We start from the raw sequence: 13,188 nt of genomic DNA, 5'->3' as shown, positions 1-13,188 counted from the left end.
TGATCTCTGATTCTCTGACTTCTAGATTTTTTACAAGGGTTTTTAAATTTTTATTATTTTTGATTTTTTGATTCTCTGGTTTTGTGATTATCTGATTCTCTGATTATCTGAGTATCTGAGTATCTGATTCTCTGATTCTCTGATTCTCCAATCCTCTGATTCTTTTATTCTTTGATTATCTGACTCTCTGATGCTCTGACTTTTTGATTTTTTTAATGGTTTTTTAATTTTTAATTTATTTTTATTTTTTGATTCTCTGATTCTTTTTTTCTCTGATTCTCTTCTCTGATTCTCTGATTATCTGATTCTCTGATTCTCTGACTTTTTGATTTTTACAAATATTTTTATATTTTTAATTTTTTTGATTTTTTTTATGATTCTCTGGTTCTGTTATAATATGATTCTCTGATTCTCTGATTCTCTAATTTTCTGATTATTTTATTATTTGATTATCTGACTATCTGATGCTCTGGCTGTTTGATTATTTAATGGTTTTTTAATTTTTCAATTTTTCGATTTTTTTAATTTTTTGATGTTTTTGATTCTCTGATTCTCTGTTTCTCTGATTTTCTGACTCTCTGTGACTCTCTGATTCTCTGATTATCTGATTCAATAATTCTCTGATTCTCTGATTATCTGATTCACTGATTCTCTGCGATTGCTGATTTGGAGAATCACCTTGTTAACATAATCGACAAACATTGTTCGCCCGGAAGTTACATGAGGCGTAATTGATCATGAGACAAAAATCTTCCTAAATGAGATGCTAAACCAGGCCTGCCCAACCTTTCACGGCAGAGGGCCACATATGACACTCCATATCAGTCCACGGGTCAAAAATTAAAATACGACGATAATAAACTTTTTTTTATTTTTCTGAAATGTGCTTGCTAAGATAATGACTTGAACCCGAAAAAAAATGAGAATTCTAAAAATGAAAATGAAACTTTTTTTTCAACACTTTTTTTTAATAATCTTGTTTAGTATCTCAATCAATTTTTACATTCTTCAACTTAATCTAGGTGTTCTGTGTATTCTTACACACTATCATCCTAATTTGGTAAAATAAATTTAAGCTATTATTATTACTAATTAATAACATATAACATTTCATTTGCTGTAGCAGTTAAGATTTTTTGCAGGCTTTATTTTTCACCTGCGTGTCAGAAATACATTTTTTTAACTTATCCTAACCCTAACCTAACTTAAACTAATTATACAATGAACTAATCGTAGCAATAGAAGACTACAACGATTTTTGACGAAAGTTTGCAATGATTTTAGTTGATATCTGTTCCAATGTTTCAATATTAAAAATTTGATGCAACTCATTAGTGCTATACTGCTGGTAGAAGCATAATTGTCACATGTGCATTTTTGGCAATATTGAGATTTTGCAGCCCATGATCATGTATCATGGTGTACTATCATATAGGGAAATAAAAAAAGGTAGTTTGTTCCGAAAATTGTTGAAAAAATGCAACGCCGATTTGTCACATTCTGAAAAGTGGACGCATAAGCGTCACGTTTCATTGGAAATCTTATGAAATTTTAAAATCGCTCTAAAACATAAATTAGTGCTTAAATTTAAAATTGGTTAATGTTAGAACACGATTCGGCATTTATGCTTCATAGTTAAGACAGTTTACTTTTTCGAACTTTGGACGCGATTTTCTCGATTGTCTGTTTTTGCACATGTGACATTTATGCGTCCCCCGGCAGTATACCAGGGAGGCAACTTCAGAATCATTTTCAAAATTTTATTTTGAATCCTCTGAAGTTGCTTCTTTCTGGTATTGCAACAGCTTGACCATATTGGGACAGCGTACAACATGGCCGGTCTGAAAATTTGTTTATAAATCAAAAATTTGTTTTTAAGACAAAGTTTTGATTTTCTATTAATAAGTGGGTATAAACACTTAATGTATTTATTGCACTTAGTTTTAATTCTTTCTATGTGGTTTTTAAAAGTTAAGTTTTTATCTAGTAAGAGTTCTAGACAGAGCGTTAATGATTAATCATAAATTTAATCATGATTAATGATTAATGATTAAGATTAATCAAAATCATTAATCATAATCACAAAAAAATCTCATTTAATCATTAATCTTAATCACACTGTTTTTGCAATCTAATCATTAATCAGTAATCATAATCATAAGAAAAAATATCAATCAATCATTAATCATTCATCAACAAAAATGATTCATCATATAAAATATATGATCCAATTTAAATTGGTTCAAATGCTGTTCCAAATAATATAATTTATGATTCTTTTTTCAAAAATCTCCCAGACAGAGTTACTTTTTACTTTTCAAACTTCAAAAACATGTTAAACAATAAATATATTTTAATCATTTCCAGTTTTTTTTGTGATTGATTAATCATGATTAATCATGATTTTTAATCAATGAGCCATTTTTAATCATTAATCATAATCAATAATCACAGATAAAACCAATTTTAATCATTAATCATAATCTTAAATCATCCTAAAAATCAAATTAATCATTAATCATAATCAATAATCACCAAAATTGGAACTTTAATCATCAATGATTAAAAATGTTTGTTAATCATGAACGCTCTGGTTCTAGATACTTAACTTCTTCCGACCAATTTATTGGAGTTCCCCTCATAGTGACAACATGTCTACTTGAGGGTTTCAAATAAAGAGCTATTGGCTTATGTGGGAATATGATAAGTTGAGTTTTGGAAGCATTTGGAGAAATTTTCCATTTTTGCAAATAAGAAGAAAAAATATCTAACATTTTTTTGCAATCTACTACAAATGACACGCAAACTCCGCCCCTTGGCTGAGATACCTGTGTCATCTGCAAATAACGATTTTTGACATCCCTGTGGCAAATCAGGTAAGTCGGAGGTAAAAATATTTCCCAATAAGTCCCAATATGCTGCCTTGTGGAACACCAGCTCTTACATGTAATCTATCTGACTTGGAATTTTGATAGTTTACCTGAAGTGTTCGATCTGATAAATAGTTTCGAATAATTTTAATAATATATAGTGGAAAATTAAATTTTTTCAATTTTACGATCAAGCCTTCGTGCCAAACACTAACGAATGCATTTTCTATGTCAAGAAGTGCTACGCCAGTGGAGTAACCTTCAGATTTATTGGAACGAATGAAATTTGTTACCCGTAAAAGTTGATGGGTAGTCGAATGTCCATGGCGGAATCCGAACTGCTCATTGGCAAAAATAGAATTTTGATCAATATGAATCATCATTCTATTTAAAATAAGCTTTTCAAAAAGTTTACTGATAGATGACAGTAAGCTAATTGGACGATAACTAGAAGCTTTGGCAGGATTTTTGTCAGGCAGGATTTTTGTCAAAATTGGAACAACTTTAGCATTTTTCCATTTTTCAGGAAAATGTGCTAACTGAAAACATTTGTTAAATATATTAACCAAAAATGATAAGCAACTTTCTGGCAGTTTTTGGATGAGAATATAGAAAATTCCGTCATCACCCGGAGCTTTCATATTTTTAAACTTCTTTGTAATAGATCTCACTTCGTCCAAATCAGTGCCCAATGAATTGTCGAAAATGTTCTCATGATTGAGAATGTTTTCGAATTCGCGGGCAACCTGGTGTTCTATTGGGCTAGTGAGACCTATACTGAAATTATGCGAACTTTCAAACTGTTTGGCAAGTTTTTGTGCTTTTTCAGAATTAGTTAATAATATTTTGTTACCCTCTTTCAGCGCAGGAATAGGCTTCTGAGGCTTTTTCAAATTTTTTGTCAACTTCCAAAACGGCTTAGAGCCGGGGTTTAATTGAGAAACTTTATTTGCAAAATTTTTGTTTCTCAATTCGGTGAAACGTTTTGCCTTTCTCGTACACTAAGTGTACTGGAAAGGCTATATGTTCACTCCAAAAATGACTTTTTGATAGAAGGCCCGGAGGGTCGAGTCACATATACCAATCAACTCAGCTCGACGAATTGAGGTGATGTATGTGTGTGTGTATGTGTGTGTGTGTGTATGTATGTGTGTGTGTATGTGTGTGTACAAAAAAAACTCACATCACTTTTTGGCAGTAAACCTCAACCGATTTCAATGACCAACGGTTCATTCGACGCGGAATCTGGTCCCATTGTTTCCTATTGAAAATGGTTCGGATCGGTCCAGCCGTTCCGGAGTTATGGTCATTTAGGTGTTCCGGATCGGTACCCCAGGAAGGGGCCAGATATGAAAACGCTACAAACCCATTCATGCGACACATCAAACCACGGCACTTACGAAAACATGATGAACGGTAAACAGGAAAATAGTCTCGGGCCATATCTGAACCGGTAGTGTTCCGGAACCGGTTCCGGGTGACCCGCCGGAAGTGGCCAAATATGAAAGTGAACCATACCCTTCATGCGACACATCAAACAGCGGCTTTTTCGATAACCTGATAAACAGTAGGCAGGAAAACATTCTCAGACCATATCTGAACCGGTAGTATTCCGGAACCGGTTCTGGGTGTTCCGCCGGAAGTGGCTAAATATGAAAGTGAACCATATCCATGCATGCGATACATCAAACAGCGGCTTTTTCGATAGCCTGATGAACAGTAGGCAGGAAAATATTCTCGGATCATATCTGAACCGGTAGTGTTCCGGAACCGGTTCCGGGTGATCCGCCGGATGTGGCCAAAGATGAATGTGAACCAAAGCCATACATGCGACACATCAAACAGCGAATTTTCTGATAACTTGGTAAACAGTAGGCAGGAAAACATTCTCAGACCATATCTGAACCGGTAGTATTCCGGAACCGGTTCTGGATGTTCCGCCGGAAGTGGCTAAATATGAAAGTGAACCTAACCCATGCATGCGATACAACAAACAGCGGCTTTTTCGATAGCCTGATGAACAGTGGGCAGGGAAACATTCTCAGACCATATCGGAACCGGTAGTGTTACTGAACCGGTTCCAGATGTCACGACGGAAGTAGCCAAGTATAAAAGTTAACCAACCCCTTACATGCGACGCATCAAATCGCAAGCTCTTCAGGCAACCTGATAAACGGTTAATAAAAGAGAATAGTTTCAGATCATACTTGGATCAACTGATAGAGTTCCGGAACCGGTTCCGGTGTCCCGCTGGAAGTGGTCAAATGTAGTAGATATCAAAACCCATGCCTGCGGCACATTAAACAGCGGCTTTTTAAATAACGTGATGAACGATTAGTCAGAAAATAGGCTCAGACCACAACGAAGATCTTTATAAAGGCTACCGATAGTGTTCCAGGACCGATCTAGGGTGTCCAGCCGGAAGTGGCCAAATGCCAAAAAGAACCAAACCTATGCATGCGACACATCGAACCGCGGTCTTTTTTTAAACCATGAGGAACGATTAGCAAGAAAATAGGTGCAGACCACAATAGAGGCTACCGATAGTGATGCAAAACCAGCATTGGGTGCTTCCTAGGGTACTTCGCAGGAACTTCAAAAATGAACAAAGTCAATGCAAGCGATAAATATGTGTAAGAAAACAAAATCTTGACTGAACTAAGGCCACATACATACAGACGTCTTACTCTACTCACGCTCCATCGTCCTTGTTTTCAACGGTTGAAACAAATATGTATTAATCGTTGTTGCTTGTTTGACGTCTACTCACTACCAACATCAAGCCGCAGTGAAACGCAACCTGATTAGCATTTGGCGATTATTTTTTTTCGTAACGATGAATATAATAGCAATATGTTACGAATGATATGTCTGTTTGTCTGTACTAAAGCAATCTCATCAAATCACTGAGGTGTAAAAATATACAGTAGGATAGGTCAACGTTATATGAGAAAATTATCGCATTAACCCCGGAGAAAGTTTTTTCAATCCTCTTTTCCGTCTAAAACTACTGGGAATTTTTTTATGGGATTTAGTATGGGCAATTTCACTTGCTTGCATTTTTTGTCAAATTTTACATGAATTTTGTAACCTATGGTAATAAAATATAGCCTAAAGTGTGAAGAAAAAACTATGTCGAAGACCGTAAAGGAGTGCTTTCCAACATACGGCCCGCGGAATCGATGAATGAAACTTGGCCCAAAGATTGAAATATTTGAAGATATTTCATATTTAAAAAAAAATAATATTAAAAATAAACTCGAAATAGGTAGAGTGTTTTGTTAAAAATTTTCAAAGATAATGAAAAAAAAATTTAAATAAATTTAAAAATTTTAAACTTGAAAGGTACAGCCAAATTTGAAGCAGAATTTCAGCAAAATTTACTGAATTTCGGGAAAACGTTGCTGCTGAACAGCAGAGTTTACTGAACGAATTGGGAAAGTTTGCTGAATTTCAGCAAATTGTTTGCTGCAACCTGCAGTTCGGCAAAATTCAGAAAAAAAGTATTCAGGGTGATTTTTGCAAAACAATCAAGAATTCTTGCTCACATTTTATGACCCAAATGATGTCAGTGTTGTGATTTGCCGTGACAACGGGTAATCGGATGTAAAAAATTTCACTGTTGCATTCGTGCTTTCGAAATTTGATGTCGAAATTTAATGTCTGGCCCGTCGACTGGTATGGAGTATCACTTGTGGTTCGCGGCCACGAAAGGTTGGGCAGGCCTGCCGTTAAGTCATCTGTGATTGTGAAAGACGTTATATCCTAGCTTATAATTATCGTCTTGATGTTGATCGGTCTTCAGTGATAGTGAAGGTGCTCAAGCAGTCAACTGAAAATTCTGATATTTTTTTTTTTTATCTGTATTAACGAGATTTTTAGCCCTAGGCTAGTTCATCTCGGGACCCACGCTTTACTTCCCTTCCGAAGGAAGAACCCACAGTTTGTGAGTTTGTCGGGAGTGGGATTCGATCCCAGGTCCTCGGCGTAATAGTCAAGTGTTCTAACCATCACACCAGGTCCGCTCCAGCATTCTGATATTTTTCAGCCCAGTCTATACGTTTAACGTAACGTCGGAATATGTTCAATTAATAAATTTCCCAATTTTATTAAATTTATTGCTTTTCTAAATAAGGTATTCTCAGGATTCAGGAACAGTTCGCATTACGTCGACGGAAAGATCATGCTTCGGAATGATGGCCCTAGCACAGAAACTAGCTTAACAAACAATAGTAGAAGATTCCAAAAACAGGACCGAATTCTAAACCGCCCGATAGGTAGGAGATTGTCCACATCACGACGGTTTCAAACCGAACGGACTCAATAAATACCAAAACTTCCGTATGACATTTTTAAGTTAGGCTACAGGGTGCGGCAGGAAAAAATGCGAAAAGTTCATGGCACTATTACACGCTAAATATGGGATATATATGACTATTTTTTCATGACAGTGTATAAGTCAATGTCTATATTCTAGCACTGAAAAATAAAAATGAACATATTTGATGTTTAACATGTGATAATGTAGGCCTAATAAGCGGATATCAATAAACTGCGCGCCCAATGGTCATTAAACAAAATGACTATAACAGTATCAAAATTAGCACAAATTTGATGAACAACCAGACCACACTGATCCAGAGCCATGTAGTTTCACATACCAGATGAAATAAGTACATATATTTGATGATATTGTAGAGAAAATCAAAAATTTTGTTTTATCAGATGCGAAATTTAGCGACCTGTGCGATTTTCTGCGGTTTGAAAATTCTGGTTGTCTTCATCTTCAGGCGCCGCCCTGTAAAGATTAGTGACCAAAATGGGAAATTTTTTAATTAACTGTTCAGAAAACTAGCCTATTATAGATCATGGAACGTTGAAACATAGATTGGTTAATGTCAAATGGACGAAAATGAGGTTTGAAGTTGAAAAACACTTTCGCATTTTTTCCTGCCGCATACTGTAGGCCATCTTGACTAGGAAACCTTGACCGATTGAACCCTTGAAAAGGCGCCATACAGATCGAAACGTCGGAAAAAATCATAAACTAGTGTTTTCGATTCCCCCAAAAGGCTGAAGCCAACATTCTGAAGCAAAATCATCCCAGTCGTATCCCAACCAAGGAAAGATCATGAGTACATGTTCGACGAGAAAGGCACTATCACCACTAGGTGGATTAATCTGGGTTTTTTAATTTCCTTCTGAAGATCCTGCCAGATTACTTTCAAAGCAGGATCTCGAGTTCGTTGGAATTGTCTTCTTCTCACGTTTTTAAGACGGATCAGAAGTTTCAGATCGTCGTCAATAATAACTGAGTCGAATTTGACTTCACACTTGTGTATTGATGCGCTTCTAGCTTCGACTATAGCACTTCGAGGGCATTGTCAATATCAAAATGTGTTTCCAATGAAACATTAACATCTAAATGGCTATCGATGTATGTTTTATATGTATCCCAGTCAGCTCTGTGGTAATTGAAAGTAGAGCTGATGGGATTAAAAATGGCTTCATGGGAAATTTGAAATGTTACAGGAAGATGGTCAGAATCAAAGTCAGCATGAGTAACCAATTGGCTACAATGCTGACTTGAGTCAGTTAAGACCAAATCAATTGTTGAGGGATTTCTAGCAGAAGAAAAACAAGTGGGGGTATCGGGATATTGAATAGAAAAATATCCTGAAGAGCACTCATCAAATAAAATCCTGCCGTTTGAATTGGACTGAAGATTATTCCACGAACGGTGTTTCGCATTAAAATCACCAGTTATGAAAAAATTGGTCATGTTGCGAGTTAATTTTCGCAAATCAGATTTAAGAAAATCTATTTGCTGGCCAGTGCATTGAAAAGGCAAGTAGGCCGCAATGAAAGTATGTTTACCAAAGTTTGTTTCAACAGAAACACCCAAAATTTCAAAAACTTTGGTTTCAAATGATGAACAAATTTGGTGCTTGATGCGCCTGTGAATGATGATAGCAATTCCACCACATGCTCCATCTAGGCGATCATTTCTATAAATAAAATAGTTTGGGTTTCGTTTGATTGAAGACCCAGGTTTTAAATAAGTTTCAGTAATAACTGCAATATGCACATTATTAACTGTTAACAAAATGGAATAGCTCATCCTCTTTGCCATTTAGAGAACGAGCATTCCAATTTAAAATGTTCAAAAATTTACTTGGATCCATTACCAAAACATAATCCAATTACTATTTTATTTGTAAATTTAACTCCAACTTGGACTGCTTCAGCCATAGTTTGAGTTTTGAACATTGCATCAATCATTTGTTGCAATTGTTCAGATATAAAATCAAAATCGGAAGCAGACATGCCTGAATCACGTGCATTTTCCGAATTTGATGTTTGGTGATAGGAATTATTTGAATTTTGCTTACCCGCAGCCACATTGGCATAGGCAGCTCGATTCGTTTGAACAAAATTAGAAATATTACTCACTCCACTGCTCAAGGGTAGATTATTCGCTCGAAGGTTTGTTTGGTGGTTAACTACCTCCGGCGAATAGGTACGAGCGGTATGAAAATTATTCAACCGATCGTTGATGGAAGAATTTGTGTTGTTAGAAATTCTACCTGCAGAGTTTCGGGTACGACTAGCGTTCCCATTCATCTGCCGGGCACGTGATTCAACAACTTTTTTGCGGATAGGGCAATCCCAAAAGTTTGACTTATGGTTGCCACCGCAATTCGTACATTTAAACTTTCTGGTATCTTCCCTTACCGGACAGTCGTCCTTAGCGTGAGAAGAACCTCCACAAATCATGCATTTAGCATCCACGTGGCAATGTTTCGTTCCGTGCCCCCAACCTTGGCACTGACGGCACTGAGTTGGGTTCTGGAAATTTCCCCCAGGCTTACGAAAATGTTCCCATGTCACTTGGACAAGAAACATTTTCTTCGCCTTTTCCAAATATTTCAAGTTATTTAGAACACTTTTGTTGAAGTGAACTAAATAAAATTCCTGAGAGATACCCTGCCGAGGATTCTCAGAGCGGGTTCTCTTTTTCATTTTTATTACTTGGACTGGAGTGAATCCAAGTAATAAGTTGAGTTCAGTTTTGATCTCATCAGGTGATTTGTCATCACTAGAGAGACCTTTTAATACGACTTTGAACAAGCGTGCAGACCTGTCGTCGTATGTGAAAAATTTATGCTTCTTCTCAGTAAGGTACTTGAGAAGAAGATCCCGATCTTTCAGGGTTTCCGGCAATACGCGGCAGTCTCCTTTCCTGGCAATTTGGAAGGAAACCTTGATTCCCCTTATGGAGTTCAAGATCTCCTGCCTAAAACCAGCAAATTCACAGACGCTGACCACGATTGGCGGCACCCGTTGTTTTTTTAGCAGAAATTGAAGCACCTGGGCTAGAGGCATCCTCAATTTGCTGTTCCGAAAAATTGTTCAGTGTTTCATAGGGATTACTCATTTCAACGAAATTTTCATCCGAAACAATTGAAGGAAGCGGAGAAGCTGAAAGTTCTCCTTTCCTTCTAACTTTGCCGCGTTTAGCGACAGTTTTGAAACCGACTTTTTTTGGAAGGAAGCGGTGAATTCAAGGATTCACCCTTCCTTTTGTTCGATGATGCAACCATGGTTTAATTAGAAGCGACCTTCCAGGAGGTTTTTTCCCTAATCGGTGTCCAAGTAGGATTACCACCGTTTCACGGAATTTTACTTCCGTAAACGGGTCCAACGAATAATCGAAGGCACGGGTCCAGGCAAGGATCGAAAAGGAATCAGTAGGTATAAATTTAGCGCTGAAAAGTGCTATTGTAGGTAGTACTGATAAGTACTGTTGAATTGCTTTAGGTAGTAAAACTTCCTGCAGCAGAGAGAGCTTACGTCCGCACAGCACAAAAGCACGATGCGAACTATGTGTGTGTTTTTTTTAACACTGATCTTCTGACTTTATGATTTTTTACAATAATTTTTTAATTTTTAATTTTTTTTATTTTTTTGATTTTTGGATCTCTGATTCTCTGACTTTTAGATTTTTTACAAGGATTTTTAAATTTTTATTTTTTGGTTCTGTGATTATCTGATTCTCTGATTATCTGAGTATCTGATTCTTTGATTCTCTGATTCTCTAATCCTCTGATTCTTTTATTCTTTGATTATCTGACTCTCTGATGCGCTGACTTTTTGATTTTTTACACCGATTTTTTAATTTTTAATTTTTTTTCAATTGTTTGATTCTCTGACTCTCTGATTGTCTGATTCTCTGATTCACTCATTCTCTGATTCTCTGACATTTTGATTTTTACAAAGATTTTTATATATTTAAATTTTTTTGATTTTTTGATTTTATGATTCTCTGGTTCTGTTGTTATATGATTCTCTGATTCTCCGATTATCTGAGTATCTGATTCTCTGATTCTCTATTTACGACGATAATAAACCTTTTTTTTCTGAAATGTGCTTGTTAAGATAATGGCTTGAACCCGAAAAAAATAGAATTCTAAAAATGAAAATGAAACTTTTTTTTTCAACACTGATTTACTGATCTTCTGACTTTATGATTTTTTACAATGATTTTTTAATTTTTAATTATTTGTATTTTTTGGTTTTTTGATCTCTGACTCTCTGGTTCTCTGATTCTCTGACATTTTGATTTTTACAAATATTTTTATATTTTAAATTTTTTTTTGATTTTATTATTCTCTGGTTCTGTTATTATACAATTCTCTGATTCTCTAATTCTCTGATTCTTTTATTATTTTATTATCTGACTCCCTGATGCTCTGACTGTTTGATTTTTTCAATAGTTTTTTAATTTTTCAATTTTTCGATTTTTTGATTTTTTTGATTCTCTGATTTTCTGTTTCTCTGATTTTCTGACTCTCTGTGACTTTGATTATCTGATTCTCTGATTCAATGATTCTCTGATTATCTGATTCTCTGATTCACTGGTTCTCTGATTCTCTGATTATCTGATTCACTGATTCTCTGATTCTCTGATTTGTAAAATAGGATGTTTCGTATGCACCATCCCTAGGACTAAGACAATTTCTTTATTTACATATTACCGATAGGAAAAAGTATTTTTTACGATTTTACTACATCCTGAATCCTAGAAATGTTTCTTTGTTGTACCAGAGCTTGCTGAAATTTAACGACAAAAATTAAATTCCTGTGTGATCGTAGAATTATAATTGATTTGTTTTAATTGATTTCAGAAGTAACGCAAAGTTCTTGTTGAAATATTTTTTCACAAAAACTTCCATATGGAAGAAATCTGATACATTCTTGAAATTTGTAAACGAAAAGAAGTGTTTAAATATTTCTTTGAAATATAAATTCTAATCAAGAAAAATACGCTCCAATAATTTTTTTTAAATTTCACTGGTAAAAGGAAAAAAATAAAATAAAAAATGTTATTCCTTGGGACAAATTCTATTATTTATCTTCATTCGTGTCGCGGGCCGCACAAAATGTCGTCGCGGGCCGTACGTTGGGCACCCCTATGTCCGCATTATCTTTTTGTAGTATGCGGCTGGAAAAAATGCGAAAGTGATTTTCAACTTCAAACTAGACCTGTGCGCCGAATATATTTTATTCGGTGGTGGCGTGAGGGCCATTTTTGAACGGCGGCGGCGGCGTCATCGGCGTCACGCCGGTGGCAGCTTTCGGCGGCGGCGACGGCGTGAATCGGCATGACCGAAATTTGACCATAATGTTACATTGGCAAAGCAAAGAAGTTGTAATTACGCCATAGAATTTGTAAATAGTCTGAGCTTATTCATGACCATTGATGACTAAACTATTACATTTGAATGAACACCTTTTTTATTTCTGTTCGGATCCGTCGCTGCGACCAGTGATTAGACCTATAGTGACATTACCCTTATCCTTAGTGTAGTGCATGTTGCATTGCTCCATTGCAAGTAAAGGCAATAAAAAACGATTTTGTAGCAGTTTTTGTTTTGATTTCTTAGAACATTCAGAAGCAATAAAATCTGATAATAAGATGAATGATTTCAAGGGGGAATCTCAGAAGTAAATCCAGGAGGAACCTTAAAAGAAACTCCTGGAGGAATTCATGAAGAAAATTCTGAACTCTCTGCAGGAACTGCTGAAACCCTGAAGAAATTTCTGCAGAAATCTCTGGTGGTTCAAGAATCTGTCTTAGAGAGATCCCTGCTGCAACTTTTGAAGAAATCCATTATTGAAATTTTCAAGGAATTTCAGAAGGAAATCCAGGAGGATTCCTCAAATGAATTCAAGCAGAAATCCTAAGGGATTTATAGCAGGAACCCCCGAAAGAATTCCAGTGGGAATTTCTAAAGGAATTCGAGAAGAAATCCTC

The sequence above is a fragment of the Aedes albopictus genome, chromosome 1, assembly GCF_035046485.1.
Source record: "Aedes albopictus strain Foshan chromosome 1, AalbF5, whole genome shotgun sequence".
NCBI classification, from domain to species: domain Eukaryota; kingdom Metazoa; phylum Arthropoda; class Insecta; order Diptera; family Culicidae; genus Aedes; species Aedes albopictus.
The sequence above is the reverse complement of the archived record's forward strand: the minus strand, read 5'-3'. Positions refer to the sequence as shown.